The 17087-nt window shown below is 44.0% G+C and overlaps 1 long non-coding RNA gene across 1 annotated transcript in view; it reads right to left on the reverse strand.

Moving 5' to 3' along the window:
• Positions 1–2207: 2207 nt before the first annotated feature.
• The window catches only part of LOC147574048 (uncharacterized), a 231665-nt gene continuing 216785 nt past the window's right edge, over positions 2208–17087 (reverse strand). Inside the window, exon 8 of the long non-coding RNA XR_015243861.1 lies at positions 2208–3882. This is a non-coding gene — a long non-coding RNA (uncharacterized LOC147574048). The remainder of the gene's footprint in view (positions 3883–17087) is intronic.

A 17087-nucleotide genomic window follows, 5' to 3' on the forward strand; every position in this document is an offset into this window, starting at 1 on the left:
TATCCATAAACAACAGTAAGACAGGACTACTTAGGGAGATCCATCATTGCGAGAAGATGCTTATGTTGATAGTGAGGTAGCAGCCCCCGTGGGGGGGCATCACGGTAGGCTTACCTTAAAATGTTGGGTGGAGAAAGGAATGGAAAAGTAACCAGAGGAGGCTGTTAAGGCTGAGGTTTTCCTCCTCCACAATGGAGAATACCTGTACATTTTTCACAGTGAGGTTGGTAGAGGGAAATGATTAAGTCACTAGGGAAATGGAAGGACTTGGTATCATGAACAGGTAGAAAAGTTTGCCCAGACAGGAAGGAGCAATGCTTCCTACTTCAATGGAGGAATGAGAATTGAGTTGGTTCCTCAAGGACATTTGGTTTCTCCACTTTCCATTCTTTCATGAAATATTGATCTATGCCTTTCTCCTCCTGCATCACCTCCAGCCTTACGTCATCGCTTAGTTGGATGTTAGTAGGCCTTTCTTTCTTGAGGTGAAAGAACTTAGGCCAGCGATCTTCAGATTTACTCATGGGATGCGTCCAAAGAGAAGTCACCCAATATTATCTTCACTAGGACATCGGACTGGAGACAAGGAAGCATGTGTGTCCTAGACTGTATCACAGGGTTATGAGGCTGCTCTGTTACCAAGCCTGGGTTTTAGATTGAATTAAAAACCATCTCAATTTAAGAGGTCTCCTGGCAAAATGCTGGCCTACCATGTGAGTGGATGAGCATGAAATATGGCAGGCCACGGCTATCCTTCCTGAACGTCTGCAATCAAAGGATAAATGAATATGACCGATTTTCCTGAATAAAGCTGGGTTTGCGTTTAAGATAAATGGCCAGGCAAGGTGAGGTTCGATGATGAATGAATTGGGATTAGCATTGCAGGCGTGATGGAGAAAGGCTTTCTATTCCTGATACTTAAAATCATTACTCTTGGTTAACATCTGCCACAATTAATCACTCCACCCCCCGTGTTTGCTCAGAGTACTTTGTTTGGATCTCAATTGAAGCCCTGATTTTAGTCTACCTTCTATCATCCATAGATGTATAAAAGCCTGTCTTGCCAGTGGGCTGTGATTCCCTTGAGAGCAGGCACTGTTTTAGCTAATTTTGTAGCAGAGTGCGAACTCCGGAATGTCTATCGAGCAATGGTTTGGGGGATGCAATCTTAGGCAAGACAATGTAAGAGTCTGTGGGCTGGGCTTGCAATGCATTTTTGCTTAGACTTTTAGGTAGCTTTAAGTGGTGGCTGACGGAGGAATATTAAATCTCTGGTAAGCCACCCTTGGGCACCAAAAGACTCCCTAAAATACTGTGTACGTACGTGGTTGAGTTGAACGTGTTGATATTTTACCTGAATTTCTTTAAAAGTTAAGGGCACAAAGGAAATGCTTTTCACCCAGCCCATCTTTCTCATAGAGACGGCTGCTTCACATCCCTGGAAGGCATATTTTGGTGACTTCTAATGACCACGTCCTTCTAAGACCAGCAGATTCTGTTTAGAAGTGCCTGCCTTTGAGGGGCGCCTGGGTGGCGCAGTCGGTTAAGCGTCCGACTTCAGCCAGGTCACGATCTCGCGGTCCGTGAGTTCGAGCCCCGCGTCGGGCTCTGGGCTGATGGCTCAGAGCCTGGAGCCTGTTTCCGATTCTGTGTCTCCCTCTCTCTCTGCCCCTCCCCCGTTCATGCTCTGTCTCTCTCTGTCCCAAAAATGAATAAAAAACGTTTAAAAAAAAAAAAAAAATTTAGAAGTGCCTGCCTTTGGTGTTGCTGAGGCCAGGTATATAATCTAGCGCTGGGAGCTCAGACATAACTGAGTCACTCAGCACAATAGCGAGAAGAGGCCTGAGGGGGAAAGAGTGACAGCTTGAGGAAAGCCAACTGGAGCCAGGCAGGATGAGGAAATACCGAGAAAGGCAGAAGGGAAGACTTCCAACCCCCTTACCATACACACACACACACACACACACACACACACACACGCACCCCTTCTCTGGTGGCACGGTTGAAAATGGTTTTTGGAGAGCAGAAATATCTAAAGGGCATTTGAATCTGTACCCTGAGAAGTACATGCTTCAGGCGTGGTGACCTGAACAACATAGATTTGTGTCCCCCAGTGTGAAAGGGTAGAGTTGATCCTACCCAGCCAGAGGCTCCATTTCCCAGTCTCCTTGCATGGGGGGAGGGGGGGTCCATATGGTTAGTTCTTGCCAATAAAATGTGAGTGAACCGAGGTGTGACCTTTTGGATTGAGATTTTCACCATCTCAATACTGGGTGCTCTAGGTCAAGGGTTAGCAATTTTTTTTTTTTTGTAAAGGGCAGATAATAAATATCAGTAGGCTTTTCAGGCTACCCAGCCTCCACTGCAAGTCCTCGGCTCTGCCAATTTAGCAAAAATCAGCCATAGAAAATATGTACACAAACAAGTGTGTCTGTGTCCCAGTGAAACTTGACTTATGGACGTTGCAACCGAATTTTGTGTAATTTTCACTCGTCCCAAACTGGTCGTCTTCTTTTGACAGTAGCTATCTAGGTTACACCATAGCCCTGTGGTCGTTGCTTTCTCTGAGTCGGTATCGATTCCTTTCTTCCTCTTTCAAAGGGGGACACTTCCCCTTGGAAAAGTGGATCTCTCTGTCTCTCTGTCTCTGTCTTGTGCATACCTTTAATCTCTTGCCTCCTGCCTTCAAGGATGCTATCATCTTTTCCTATCCTTTAACGTGAAAGCAGAAAGAAAATCCGTTTCATTAAGCCCTACTGACTTCTCAAGCTTCTGACTTCTCTGCCTTTCTCTTTGTAAATAGCCTTCATATTTTAGAGCAATTTTAGGTCCGCAGCAAAATTGGGCAGAAGGCACAGAGATTTCCTATATATCCTCTTTCCCCACAGCTTCCCCCATTATCAGCATCCCCCACCCATGTAGTACATTTGTTATGATTGATGGACTTACACTGAGACATCATGATCATCCAGAGTCCATAGTTTACATTAGGGCTCACTCTTGGGGGTGTAGATTCTATGGGTTTAGACAAATATAGCCATCATTATAATATTAGGCAGAGTATTTTCACTGCCCTAAAAATCCTCTGTGCTCTACATACTCACTCCTCCTTTCCCTCTAACCCTTGGGAACTACTGGTCTTTTTACTCTCTCCATAGGTTTGCCTTTTCCAGAATGTCAGATCTTCAGAATCACTCAGTATGCAGTCTTTTCAGGTTGGCTTTCTGTACTTAGTGATACGCATTTAACTTTCCTCCCCGTCTTTTCATGGTTTGATAGCTCATTTCTTTTCGGTGTTGAGAGTGCACTAGGATGTCATGATGGACCGCAGTTTAATCCATGTACCCACTGGAGAACATCTTGTTGCTGTGACTTTTCTTTTCAACCGCTAAGACACTGAGCCGATGCTTGACCTACAGCTTTTTTTTCTCATTCATTACTGTTATCTTTTGCAGTCAAGTATCAGTCCTATTCACACTATACTAACAGCTCTTGGGGGCACCGATGATTTCTAGGTGGGCCAATCAGTGGTCTTGTCTAAGTCTTTATCCATCCTAACGACCGCTGTCTTTGGCACTTTAGAACCCTGAGTGTCGTAGGTGTGGAAACGCTCCCCCTTGTTATGTATCACCTCGGAGCCTGCATGAAATTATTCATTAGCCATTGGTTCTTGGTACTTACGGTAAAGAAAAGCTAGACCATACGTGAACTTGAGTGTTGGTTCAGGCAAGAGAGAGGTCTGTGCCTTTTGCTAGAGATGTCACCCAGGGTGCGCATGTGTGTTGTCATGAATTAAAACGATCAGGACACTTAGTCCCCCCTGACAAAGCCAACTGCTTCAGCAAGTAGAAAAAAAAAAATGGATGAAAACAGGAGAAATGCCTGAAATACAAGAAAAAGGAACAAAGTACTTTTTAATATAGTTTGGTTATAGTATTTACATAGCATCATATTGAATCAAATGTAATGTCACCAATGGTCGACATTTTTGACCTACAGCTACGTATCTTTACACAATGTATGTATAGTCAGGATTCACTCTTTACGGACACTGATGAGTGGCAGTGGAATGAGAAAAACCTACCAGAGTGACCTGGTTGTGTTTTTCTGTTTCACAGATGAGTAAAAGAGGACGGAGATCATACACCTGTGATGTACATCTACTCCCAGAACCTGGGTCTTCTGCTTGGACCCTCCCCTTCTCGAATTGCCTAGACCATTGAGCTATAAATTCCACACTTCTTTCTTAGGTAAGGCTTTAAAAAAAACTGAGCTATTTTCATACTCTACTGAAAACTGTTTGACCCTGAGCAGTTTACGAGTGAGATTTTCAACACTGAAATATTCCATCCACAACTCCCCAAGGCCAAGGATTCTCCCCGATACTTGGAGCTTTGCTCATGTTTTCAAGCCAAGCTCATGCAAGCACAGATCAATTCCAGCCTCCAGTTTGCAGAAAGATCTCCTGCATCTTCTCTGCTACCCAGTTGAAAGTTTCTTGACTCAGTTCCAAGGAATCCTTTCCACCTCCGTTTTATTAAAATTCATTTTATCATATTACAACCTTTCAAGAAGACATGTACTGCAACAGGAAAATAAATAGAGCCAATCTCTTTTGTATCATCAAAGTCCTTAAATGATGAAGATATGAAATACCAGTTTCTTTTTTTTCCCTGCTCATCATCATGTAGAAGGATTATTGAGGCTAATTGAAGCCTGTTACATTTTTCTGCTATTGATGTGGATTTTAGCTGAAGTGGAATGAAACATATCGTCTATGAAGGGAGATTACTTTTACAAATTAAACCAATGTATCTTACTGAGTTCTATTTCCAGAAATGTGACCTTATTACACTTCATAAGTTAAAATGAGAGCAATAAAGACATACTAGGCAACATGACTTCTAATAATGCCTGCTAGATTTGAATTAAGTTTGGTCTTGACCATTAAAACATCACAAGGTACCCTGTGGGGACTGGGATGAAAAGCTCCCCATTGGATCAGTTGTTCCTGGCCATTCCAGACAAGATAGCATCCTTCCTCTGTTCTTAGTAAATAAAAAAAAAACGCTCTTGAGTATTCTTGTTGTTGCTACAAGAAGAGGGAAATCCGATTCTCTGTATAGCTGCCTGCAAGGTGAGAAAGAAAAGGAAGGAAGAGTGGGGGAAGGAAAGAAAGGCAGGCAGGCTTACAATCCAGATTTATTTTGAAGAGGAGAAACTGGTGGGAAAACAGGGGAGAAAAGGAACCCAAAGGACAGGGTGTAGGGAGCCTGGTGTCGGGGAAGGACAGCTGGCAGGAGGGGCCATATTGGAACAGGAAGAGTGTCCTGATGCGCTGGGCTGGGGGAGGGACGAGTTCTAGAAAAATACATTGGAAGTTTCTAGAGCATCGGGAGAGGGGCTGAGGCTAGGACGGAGCAGACACAGGTGGGGCAAATTAAAAGACTTGATTGCAAAAAAAAAAATAAATAAATAACAGTGAGGTTGTTCAAATATGCCAGGTGAGTGAGAAAGTGCAAAACTCTTAAGCCCTTAGTTCTCCTGAAATGGCTTCCCCATCATCACACGATAGTATTCAAGAACCGGTCCCTTCAGGACATCCGATCTCAGATGGTTGTGATACGCACACAAAGCCACAGAGGAGTATAGAGAGGGGACTTTAAGAAGAAAGTAGTGACTGCAAGTCAAGTCTCTCATTTAGAGCCTCACTGGTTATGTCTCTGGGACATTTTCTGTCCCTGTGTGGTCTCCTGTCGTAGGCGTAGTGAAAATGCCTTTAATCCTCTATGTCTAGCTGGCCTTGACCCCAGCCAGAGTAAATTGCGGACACTCTACATCACCTTGTCCAGTCTCAAACTACCCCGCACACTAAGGCCTGTTTCCCTTAAGAGCGGACAAAATCTAGAGCTGGGACACAGCGGTGTGGCCAAGTCACAGATTGCCCACATTCTTCCCCTGCTTACCGGGTATATCAGTTCAAGCAAGTTTTTTAAACCATTCTTCATCCGTAAAATATGAATATCAATACTTCCTATTTTGCAGGGATGTTGTGAGAATTAGATAAAACCTATAGAGAATACGCCAAGCTCTAGGACTGACAAAGAGTCAATACTCATTGATTACTAGTAGGTATTACCACGGCTGCTAATACTTCTTACTGCTACTGCTACGATTTCTGTGCTTATTATTAGACCACTCACCCAGCATCTTTCCCCTGGGTATTGCCCCCTTCTCTACCATTTATCTGGTTGCAGTTGGAGTAGCCATGTCTATACAATGGTACTTGTCTTCTCTATCCACTTCTACCCCTCTATCCACTTCTATCCACTGTAGTTCATGCTCCAGGAACTGTGGGTTGATAATCAAAACTCAATCAGTGGGTCCCTTCTAAATAAATTTTAATTTGAGAACAAATGACAGTCAACCCAGACTTTTTGACACGGCTGAACCCATAGCGTGTAAAAGATGGGTGATGTCATGGGCTATTTTCTGTCACGTGGAAAACTGAGGGGTGTGGACCATAGCAACACTTCTTTAATCTTTATTGAGCAGCAGAATTACTATAAGCGCTTGTAAAAATACACATTGTGGAGCCCTAACCCTGTTTCTGATTCTGGGGCCGGGTCTGAGAATATGCGTTTGTAACAAGCTTTGTGGTAATGTTGATTCTGTTGGTCTGCGCACCACACTTTGGGAACTACTTGTATATAAGAAGAGGGAAGAATAACACCAAAATGTGGAACAAATCAAAGATAGGTAGGTAGATAGATAGATAGATAGATAGATAGATAGATAGGACATATATATTATTCTGGCTTCTCCAGAGATTCAATATCTTCCTAAATTTCAGATGCCTCCATCATTTGATTTCATGAAATACTCCAAGATCATTCTAATAATGCCCCTTTCTTGCCTAACTGAACTGGCTTGGTGTTTTTGGCACGCCAAAAGATGATTCAAGAGTTTTGGGTGGGCAATACAGTCTCCTGTACTTAAAAAGCCAATTCTTCATATTTCGTCTCAAACTTTCAGATAGCGTCTATATTCGTACTCTGTACAGAAGAGAAGGAGTTTACTCTTCAGAATACAATGAGGACTTCAAAATGAGGCTGAAGGGCTCTCCCTCCAGGAAGACAGCATTGCTAAGGTCCATGATGTCCGTGTAATTCTGTATGTAGCCAGAGCAGAGGACCACTGGTTTCGCCCAGTGAGAAAAGGGACACAGGCACTTCCAACCACTGCCCGTGTTTGCAGGACCTCACCGCAGCCCTTGCGCATGAAACGAGCCTGAACTTGGGCAGTAAGACAGATTCAGATTTGAGCCCCAGTTTTGCCATTGCCAGCTGGGTGACCTTGGAGAAGTTCCTCAGCGTTGCTGATCTTCGGTTAACTCCTCTGTTGGATGGATGAAATAACAGAATCACTTCTACAGGGTTAGAGTGCCACTGACTGATAAACTGTGGGAAGGACCCCCGTAGTTTTGGAGCATTTGTGGAAGGGGAGTAAGCAGCATTATCATCACTTTTGGGAGGCGGGGGAGGGAGGCCAAGAGGACCCACGTTTAGCATAAGAGAGAACGCAGAAAGCATAATTGTGTGGCCAGTGATGAGTCCAGAGGGTTGATCTGGGCTCTTTCCTTGTCCTTCCATGTCCCTAACCGTATCAAACTCTCCTGCTGGGAGAAGCAGAGTCTTAACCTTTCCTTATAATTCTGATCATACCACCAAAGTCTTGTCTTCTGGCTGCTTCTTTCTTTCCATCCAGTGACTCTAATTCCCGATCGGAGGACAGAGTGACCAAAACAGTTCCTGCCTGGGAAAGTCAAGTCCCCTCTAGAGAAAGCCCCGGAATGCCCTCACCTGCTTGTCAGGTCCCTGACACAGACACTTCTGGGACATGGCTGGTGAACAGACAGCAGCGGGACCCCAGTCAGGAGTAACCCCCTGACTGTGTCACCAATTTTCACACCATCATGGGAGGTCTCCTGAGCCTAATTGGCTGGGCCACACCAGCTGAGACCTACCAGGTGTAACACTAATGACATTAGGCTGATGTTGAAAGAATAAACATGTCAGAACCTTGGCATCCTGATATGTGCTGCCTCCTTTTATGCAGGAACCCTGCGAGGCTGTGCATAAGCAGTGATGTCTTGGTATCCACATCTCCGGAATCCCTCCGTGTCCTCAAAGCTGCAGCATGCCCTCTCTAATATTGTTACTGGGGGCAAATCTTCATTTGCTCAGAGTAAATCTGATTTTGGAAAATAGCTGAGAGCTATTCATTCCCAAGCCCGGCGACAAGGAGAGTGATCAAGCAGGGTAATAGCACTTTGGGTAATAAACAAGTGTGACTTTGAGATTGATTTTGTTGGGCATGGATCATAAACCGATTCTGAGAGAAGTCAGAAATGCAGTTGTATGAGCTTTCCCAAATAGGCTGCCTCCCTAAGTGAATGAGGAGTGAACTCATAAACGCTGAGTTCCTACTGGGTAACAGACGCTTTCCATACACAGTCTTTAAATATATAATCTCACAATTGTGCCGTATGATCAACATTTGCAAAAGAGGGAACAGACTCCCAGCTCAATAACCTATCCAGCGTCACAGAGGTAACAAATGGCGGCGTCCAGATCAGACTTTAAACTACCTGACTGCGAATACTTATGCTCGGGGACTTACCCAGGGGGCTTTGTGACCGACTCCCTTCTCAGCCTCCTCATTTTCTCCCCATTCTCTTCAGCTCTCTCTCCTCTGATCCTCAGCTTCCTGCCCGGCACCCTCCACCTTCTCAGGGTAATTTGCCTAAAAGATAAAGCCTTCAAATAAGCCCTACCCAGGTCTACAATGGCAAGATGTGGCAATTACCCCCAGCTTTTCTCATAAATCACCCCAAGCAAAAAAACAAAACAAAACAAAACAAACAAACAAAAAAAAACAAACAACCAAAAAACAAGGACGGTCAAAAAAACTCTGCCCTGGATGTAACCGGGAGACATCAGTACCCTAAAATGACAATACAATTGTGTCTGGTTATTTGTGGTAGCTCTGTTCTGTAAAGTCACCGAGAACACCAAATTAGTGGGTACTGAACCAATGCTTCCAAGGGAAACACAGGGATAGGGTCCTGTAAGCCCCCGGTCACTACATTTTCATCAATCAATCCATACTTAACCTTGTCTTTTGTGTGTTTCTGTTTAAAAACTCCTTACTTGGTATTGCTGATTCATTAACATTGAACTCATGGCCAGATCACGCCTGATCAAAGCATCTCCAGCTCATGTAGTCTCTCCATAAGGCACAGCACAGCCTTCTTGTATTTAGGAACACTGGACACCACTTTAGCACCGTGTTTGGGGCCATTTTAAACAGCAAAGTCATCAACAACCAGCTCCAAAATGCAAATAACGTGGCACTAAAAGGGATACTTGTTTATAGTCTGAAAGCTGAGCTAAGAAAACAGAGTGTCACCTTGTTCGACCTCAGCCAGGACTGTGTGTGTGTTGAGTGAATTCATGCTCGTCACTCTAAGCATGTCCTTGGATGACCACAAAAGTGCCACAGGTCTCGATTCGGGGGTTACACATGAATTTTAGTGAAAGGGAAAATTCACAAACACAGAATCTGTGAATGATGAGTATCCACTGGATGTAAGAAAATGAAATGAAGATCTGACTCTGGAGAAGAGGCAGAGAGGGTACTCAAGGCTACACATCTCATCTCCAGTGAAGTTGGCAGAGCACTTTTCCAATGGAAATGGGAGTGGTGGGGAAACCATTTGGAAAAATGGAGGTAAGTGAGCAGGTTGGTAGGGAAGTTTCTCTCAACTTGATCTGGCACTCTGTAGAAATGAGGAAGGTGGGGCAGGTTGAGGAATCACATAGGCAAGCCATTCTGCAGGGAGTGGAGTGAAGGAGAAAGACATCTGTACTATCCACAGCACATTCACTGCCAACCCTGCATGGTCAGGGGGAAGTACTAACTAGAAGAGCCTGCTCACATTTAACACCTATTATCATGATGGGGTGCCTGGGTGGCTCAGTCGGTTCAATGTCCGACCTTGGCTCAGGTCATGATCTCATAGTTTGTGGTTTCGAGCCCTGCGTCGGGCTGTGTGCTGACAGCCCAGAGCCTGGAGCCTGCATCCAATTCTGTGTCTCCCTCTCTCTCTGACCCTCCCCTGCTCGCACTCTGTCTCTTTCTCTCTCTCTCAAAAATAAATAAACATTAAAAAAAATTTTTTTAAATAAAACCTATTATCATGAAGAGAATTTCTGCAAGCCTGGAGCATTTCTCCCCACCTCCTACAAATTGCAGGGCCAGGAAGGATTGCACCTGCTCAACGATGAGTAGAAAAAAAGAACAAGAAAGACAAATGAAAGATGAGGAACATTCACCAACAAAATGTTGCCATGGGGCTGAGGAAAATTAATCAAGCATATCATTCAATAAGAACCCTAATGAAACAGTCACCTTTATTAGCTAAAAACACAAAGCATACATACAAGGGTTCTTGTATGTGATAAGGATAAGTGATGTGATAGAAAGAAATAAAACATGAGTTGGAAATTATTAGGGGAAAAGAATGAAAGAAAACTAAATCCACAAAGGCCACACATTAAGAGTCGCACGTGGGGGAATAAACACCATCGCAAACATGGTAAGGGATACGGACAACAGAAGCAAGGAAAGGAAGGACAATGACTTGGAATAAGCAGAGTTTAAAAGAATGGAAGAGGTGAGAATAGACAAGAAAGGTACAAATGTTATACTTTAAAAATAATTGGTATTTCCAAAAGAAGATGGAGAAGAAGAAGGAGAAGGAGAAGGAGAAGGAGGAGAAAAAGAAGGTGAAGGAGAAGGAGAAGAAGAAAAACTATCAGAGGATAAACCTCAGCTAACTAGAAATAAATGGGGGAAAAAGACTAATGAAATTGTAGGGCTAAGATTAAAATAACAGTGGATAATGGTTCAGAATAAAAAGTAATTCAAACTCTAAATGTGCTAAATGAAATCACCAACAAAAATGTGAAGGAAAAGGCAGACAGAAGCTCAAAAGCCATGGAGGGTGAGGCAAGACATCATTTAAAGATGGAATATCGGGGCTCCTGGGTGGCTCAGTCAGTTAAACAACTGACTCTTGATTTTGGCTTGGGTCATGATCTCACAGTTCGGGAGTTCGAGCCCCACATCAGGCTCTGTGCTGACAATGGGATTCTCTCCCTCTCCCTCTCTCTCTGCCCCTCCTATGCTCTCTCTCTCTCTCTCTCTCTCTCTCTCTCTCTATCTCTCTCTCAAAATAAGTAAAATAAGCTTAAAGTTTTTTTAAAAAGATGGAATATTGAGTCATGAAATTATAAGTATACTTAACAGCTATAAGATAAACACTGAAAAATAGTAGTCAACTAAAACTGGGTTGTTGAAGCTAAGGGGAAAACGTGGAGATATTGTAGCATACCAATTTTGGGTTTTTTTTTTTTTGTAGATATTTAAATGTTTACATAGATATTTAAATGCCATACATAAATGTATAATATGCATCTTTACGTTTACAAAACGAATTCTTGAAGTATAACATTTCCAAATTATCAAAACACACTCCAGATGCCAAGAAAATTCAATGATAGACACAGATTTTAAAAAACACCCACACAAGAGATCAAGAAAAACACAGGACTTAACATAAAATGTATTATGGAACTACAAAAACATTATTTGTTGTGATATAAATGGCCACCGCTCACTCTTTAAAAGAAAAGAGGCTCGGGGCGCCTGGGTGGCTCAGTCAGTTAAGCGTCTGACTTCAACTAAGGTCACGGTCTCGCGGTCAGTGAGCCCGAGCCCCGCGTCGGGCTCTGGGCTGACTGCTCAGAGCCTGGAGCCTGTTTCTGATTCTGTGTCTCCCTCTCTCGCTGCCCCTCCCCTGTTCATGCTCTGTCTCTCTCTGTCTCAAAAAGAAATAAACGTTAAAAAAAAAAAGAGGCTCAATCACAGAGAAAAACCCCAGTTTTTTTTTTAATTTTGTTTTTAAATGCTTATTTATTTTTGAGAGAGAGACAGAGTGTAGCAGGGGAGGGGCAGAGAGAGAGGGAGAGAGAGAATCCCAAGCAGGCTTTGTCCTGTTAGTGCAGAGCCTGATGTGGGGCTCAATCCCATACACCATGAGATCATGACCTGAGCTGAGATCAGGAGTCCTAGGTTTAAACAGACTGAGCCACCCAGGAATCCCTAAAACCCCAGTTGTACTGTGTAAATAGATGAATCTAACTCAAAAGGACCAAGAAAGGTTGAATACACAAAGACAGGCAAATAAAAACCCAAACAAAAAATTGGTCAGGATCTTAAGAGATAAAATTACATTCCAGGTAAAAAGACTTCAATGAATCAAAGAAGAACATTTGAAAAGAATAAGTTTGAAGCCCTAAAAGTTATTGACTATTTGCCAAATAACAGCATTATTACTGTTATTATGTATTATTATCATATCATAAAGGAAATGAACAGGAAATACCTAGATAAGTAGACACAATCATAGGGGCTTGACTTTACTCCTCTAGTCCACAAAAGGGCAAGTAAATTTGAAAAAAAGTATTTAAAAAGGTGACAGGGGCTCCTGGGTGGCTCAGCAGGTTAAGCATCTGATTTCCTCTCAGGTCACGATCTCGTGGTCTGGTCTGTGGGTTCAAGCCCCACGTTGGGGTCTGTGCTGACAGTTTGGAGCCTGGAGCCTGCTTTAGATTCTGTGTCTCCCTCTCTCTTTCTCTCTGTCCCTCTGCTGCTCACGCTCTGTCTCCCTCTCAAAAATAAATAAACATTAAAAAAAAAAAAAGTGCTCTCCAACTACGCTGATAGGGACCCCACTTCCATGATTTATCATTGAAAGTAAGAAGCAAAGTGTAAAAAAGAAAAAGCTAGGTCTAGTGTGGTACTATTTATGCCCACCAAAATAATACATGTGCATATAGATATACATGTAGAAGCGTAAGCTTGTGTTGCACCCACCTTTCGAGAAGGACGTTAACAGCAGTTTGCATTTAGGCACATGGACAGGAAAGCGATGGTAGGTGGGTCCAGTATGAAATGGGTACGAGAGGGCCCTGACTCAGAAATCACACATTGCTGTTTACATTCCCGCTCTGCTGCTGGTCAACTCTGCGACTTTGAGCTCACAAAAACATTTACTTCTTTTTGCAATGATTTGCACAAGGACCGGAGGTGATACAGTTTACAATGGCAGACATGGAGTAGGAGCTTCATAAATGGTGGGTGTTGTTATGGACACATTTTAATATATTTTTTTAATGTTTATTTATTTTTGAGAGAGGGAGACAGAGTGCAAGTGGGGGGAGGGGCAGGGAGAGAGGGAGACACAGAATCTGAAGCAGTCTCCAGGCTATGAGCTGTTAGCACAGAGCCCGACACGGGGCTCGAACTCACGAACCACGAGATCATGACCTGAGCCGAAGTCAGACGCTTAACCGACGGAGCCACCCGGGCGCCCCTGGGCACATTTTTTTTTTTTTTTAAATTTTTTTTTAACATTTATTTATTTTTGAGACAGAGAGAGACAGAGCATGAACGGGGGAGGGTCAGAGAGAGGGAGACACAGAATCTGAAACAGGCTCCAGGCTCTGAGCTGTCAGCCCAGAGCCCGATGCGGGGCTCGAACTCACGGACTGCGAGATCATGACCTGAGCCGAAGTCGGCCGCTTAACCGACTGAGCCACCCAGGCGCCCCACCTGGGCACATTTTAAAAGAACTCCATTCAGCCACGGATAAGGCCAGCTTTAGGAGGCCTTAAAACAGTTCAAGACCCAGGAAAAGCCAATGTTTCCATTCGAGGCTGAAGGCAGGAAATAGCTGATGTCTCAGTTTGAAGGTAGTCAAGCAGGGGGAATTCTCTTACTCGGGGGACAGTCAGACTTTTTATTCTGCTGAGGCCGTCAACTGATTTTTCCAGGCCCACCTGCATTGGGAAGAGCGATTGTTTTACTGAGCCTACTGATTCAAATGTCAATCCCATGCAAAAACACTCTCAGGGAAATACCCAGAATAATGGCTGACCAAATATCAAGGTATTTGACCAATACCTTGTTTGACCAAACAAGGTAGCTGTGGGCCAGGTAACTTGACACATAAAATTAACCATCCCACAAGGATATGGGAGTGAATAGGGAGTCACCTCGAAAAAACTAGCAAGTGTCCCTGAGAGTCTGGAATAGGACGGGAAGGCAGTTACCAGAGAACAGATTGACCCAGATCCTAACGGTACAGAACTGCAAAGTAGCCAAAGGAGAATTTACCTGGTGCTATTGATGGTGGGCGGGGGGTGGGGGGGGGGAGGTGAACATGAGGTCATATTCATATGGAAGCCTTGTAAACTTGGAGTAGCATGAGAGAGGCTTGCACAGCCAATAAGGATTTAGAATGAAGGCATTATTGTCTCTATTCATCTTTTGTCCAAGCCAAACTGGATGTCACTGTGGAGCCAGTGAAGGTTTAGGGATTTGTGAAATCTGTGCAGATGTTTCTGAACGAGAAGTTCTGTTCTTCTGAATGCTGAGTGTGAGATGTCAAAGAAGTCCAGTGTGGTTCTCTTGCTATGTTAGCGTCGATCGCCCCGCCCCCAGTCCCAGGACGAGAGCAGGGCCATCAAGGGACAGGGAGTTCCCTTCAGACTGAACTGGCTCCGTTCTCCCAGGGAGCTCCGCCCAGGGGCTGAAGTTATATATTTAGTAGTAATTTGGCCTTATGATAGTAACATGTAAAACCGTGGAACTGAATGAGACCACATAGGGCAGTGGTTCTCAGCTCTGAGTGCACGTAAGGGTCACCTGGGAAGCTTTTAAAACCTGCCAAAGCCAGGGGGCACCTGGGTGGCTCAGTCGGTTGGGCATCTGATTCTTGATTTGGGCTCAGGTCATGATCCTAGGGTCGTGGGGTCAAGCCTCGTGTGGGGCTCTGAGCTGAGTCTGGAGCCTGCTGGAGATTCTCCCTCGTCCCCTCTGTCCCTTTTCCCCACTCGTGCTTTCTCTAAAATCAAAAAATCAAAAACCTGCGAAAGCCAGAGCCCCACACCTGGAGATTCTCATTTCCCTTGTCTGGGGCCCAGGCAGCCCTGCATTTAGAAGCCAAACCCAGATGATGCTTATGTACAGGCAGAGTTGAGAGCACCGAATCTGGGAAAGAGGAATCTCAGGCAAACTTTGAAACGGTCGACATCGGACATCGATTTGAGAAGTTGTGGCCATTGAAGATAAGAAAGCCAGAGACGAAGGGTTTTGAGAGAAGGTCAATGGTACCACATGCCCGTGGGTGAATCAGATGAGGTTAGAGAAGTGACCAATGCATGTGACAACAGGGAAGCGGTTTGCAACCTTGAAAAGAGTGGTAGGGACAGAAGCCAGACTGGAGTGAACTGCGGTGGAAAGAACTTCACAGCGACATTTTTGAGTTCTGCTCTGAAGAGATGAGCATAAATGATGCAGCAGCGGCTGTAGGAGATGGGAGAACGGAGAGCTTTTTTTTTTTTTTTAATTTTTTTTTTTTTCAACATTTATTTATTTTTGGGACAGAGAGAGACAGAGCATGAATGGGGGAGGGGCAGAGAGAGAGGGAGACACAGAATCGGAAACAGGCTCCAGGCTCCGAGCCATCAGCCCAGAGCCTGACGCGGGGCTCGAACTCACAGACCGCGAGATCGTGACCTGGCTGAAGTCGGACGCTTAACCAACTGCGCCACCCAGGCGCCCCGAGAATGGAGAGCTTTTGACTACAGTGATGGGGATGTCCTAACAGAAAAGAAGAGTTTCACGAGGAAGGAGAAAACCATGGTTCCTGCAGGTGCAGTAAGGGGAAACAAGAAGGCATGGAGTCCAGATGAGTCAAAAGCAAGGTCAGCCTTTGATGGGAACGGGGATCCCTCCTCTTTGGAACCAAGAGGGAAGATGGAGAACACACAAACTAGTCAGGTCTGTAAATTTGGTGGCGAAGAGGTAAGATAGTCCCCATCTGATCAGGCTTCTATAAATATTTATTTATATCAATAGGATCGAACGGTGAAAAATAATATTTTTAAGTCACTCCGTGGATTATACCATGGACATATTTTCACGCGAATAAATATTCATCTCAATCGTCCTTTTAAAATTACTGCATAGGGGTGCCTGGGTAGCTCAATCGGTTAAGCATCTGACTTTGGCTCAGGTCGTGAGCTCACTTTCATGGGTTCGAGCCCCGCGTCCGGCTCTGTGCTGACAGCTCGGAGCCTGGAGCCTGCTTCCGGTTCTGTGTCTCCCTCTCTGCCCCTCCCCCGCTCATGCTCTGTCTCTCTCTCTCTCAAAAATAAATAAAGATTAAAAAAAAAACTTACTGCATAGTGGTCCTTTGTATAGTTGACTATTTTTTTAATCACTACTCTTGTGGGGGTGGGTTGATTATTTTCCCCCATCTCTTGATGAATATCTTTACGTATATTTTTAAAATTATTTTCCTTATTGAGGAGGGCACCTTTTGGGATGAGCACTGGGTGTTGTATGGAAACCAATTTGACAATAAATTTCATATTAAAAAAATAATAATAAAATAAAACTATTTTCCTCTGGTTAGATTTCTGTAATCTATCAGACGTTCCTTTCTCTCCAATATTTTCATTGCTCCTTTGGGCAACTAGAATTCTATTTTATACAACACAAAGAATATAATTGCTACTTTCTGTCAACTTTTTATGCTAGGTTAAAGTGTCTGCTGTTGATGTGACTTTATTCCCACAGGCCTCCTTTAATATACTGTGGTTAAAGTATGTGGTCACATACTGGTTAGAATTAACACAAATTTCATGTTAATTATTGACTGTGAAGAGCAGCTTCTTGTTTTCCTACTAACACCATTGTCAACCCGGAAACCTTGATTAGCCAACCTTGAAAAAACTTCTTCTAGAAGTTGGCAGGCAGCACAGCTTAAATTCCCAAGGGTGATTTCTCCTCTCCTTCACGTATGCCCCTGAGATGCACCCCTCTTGCCGTCTTCATTTCTCTGTTCTCACTTCTCCACCTTGGTTCGTCTCCCCTGTGAAATTCCCGACTCC

Source organism: Puma concolor, chromosome E1, assembly GCF_028749965.1.
Source record: "Puma concolor isolate L17-30 chromosome E1, mPumCon1.1.hap2, whole genome shotgun sequence".
Lineage (NCBI taxonomy): Eukaryota > Metazoa > Chordata > Mammalia > Carnivora > Felidae > Puma > Puma concolor.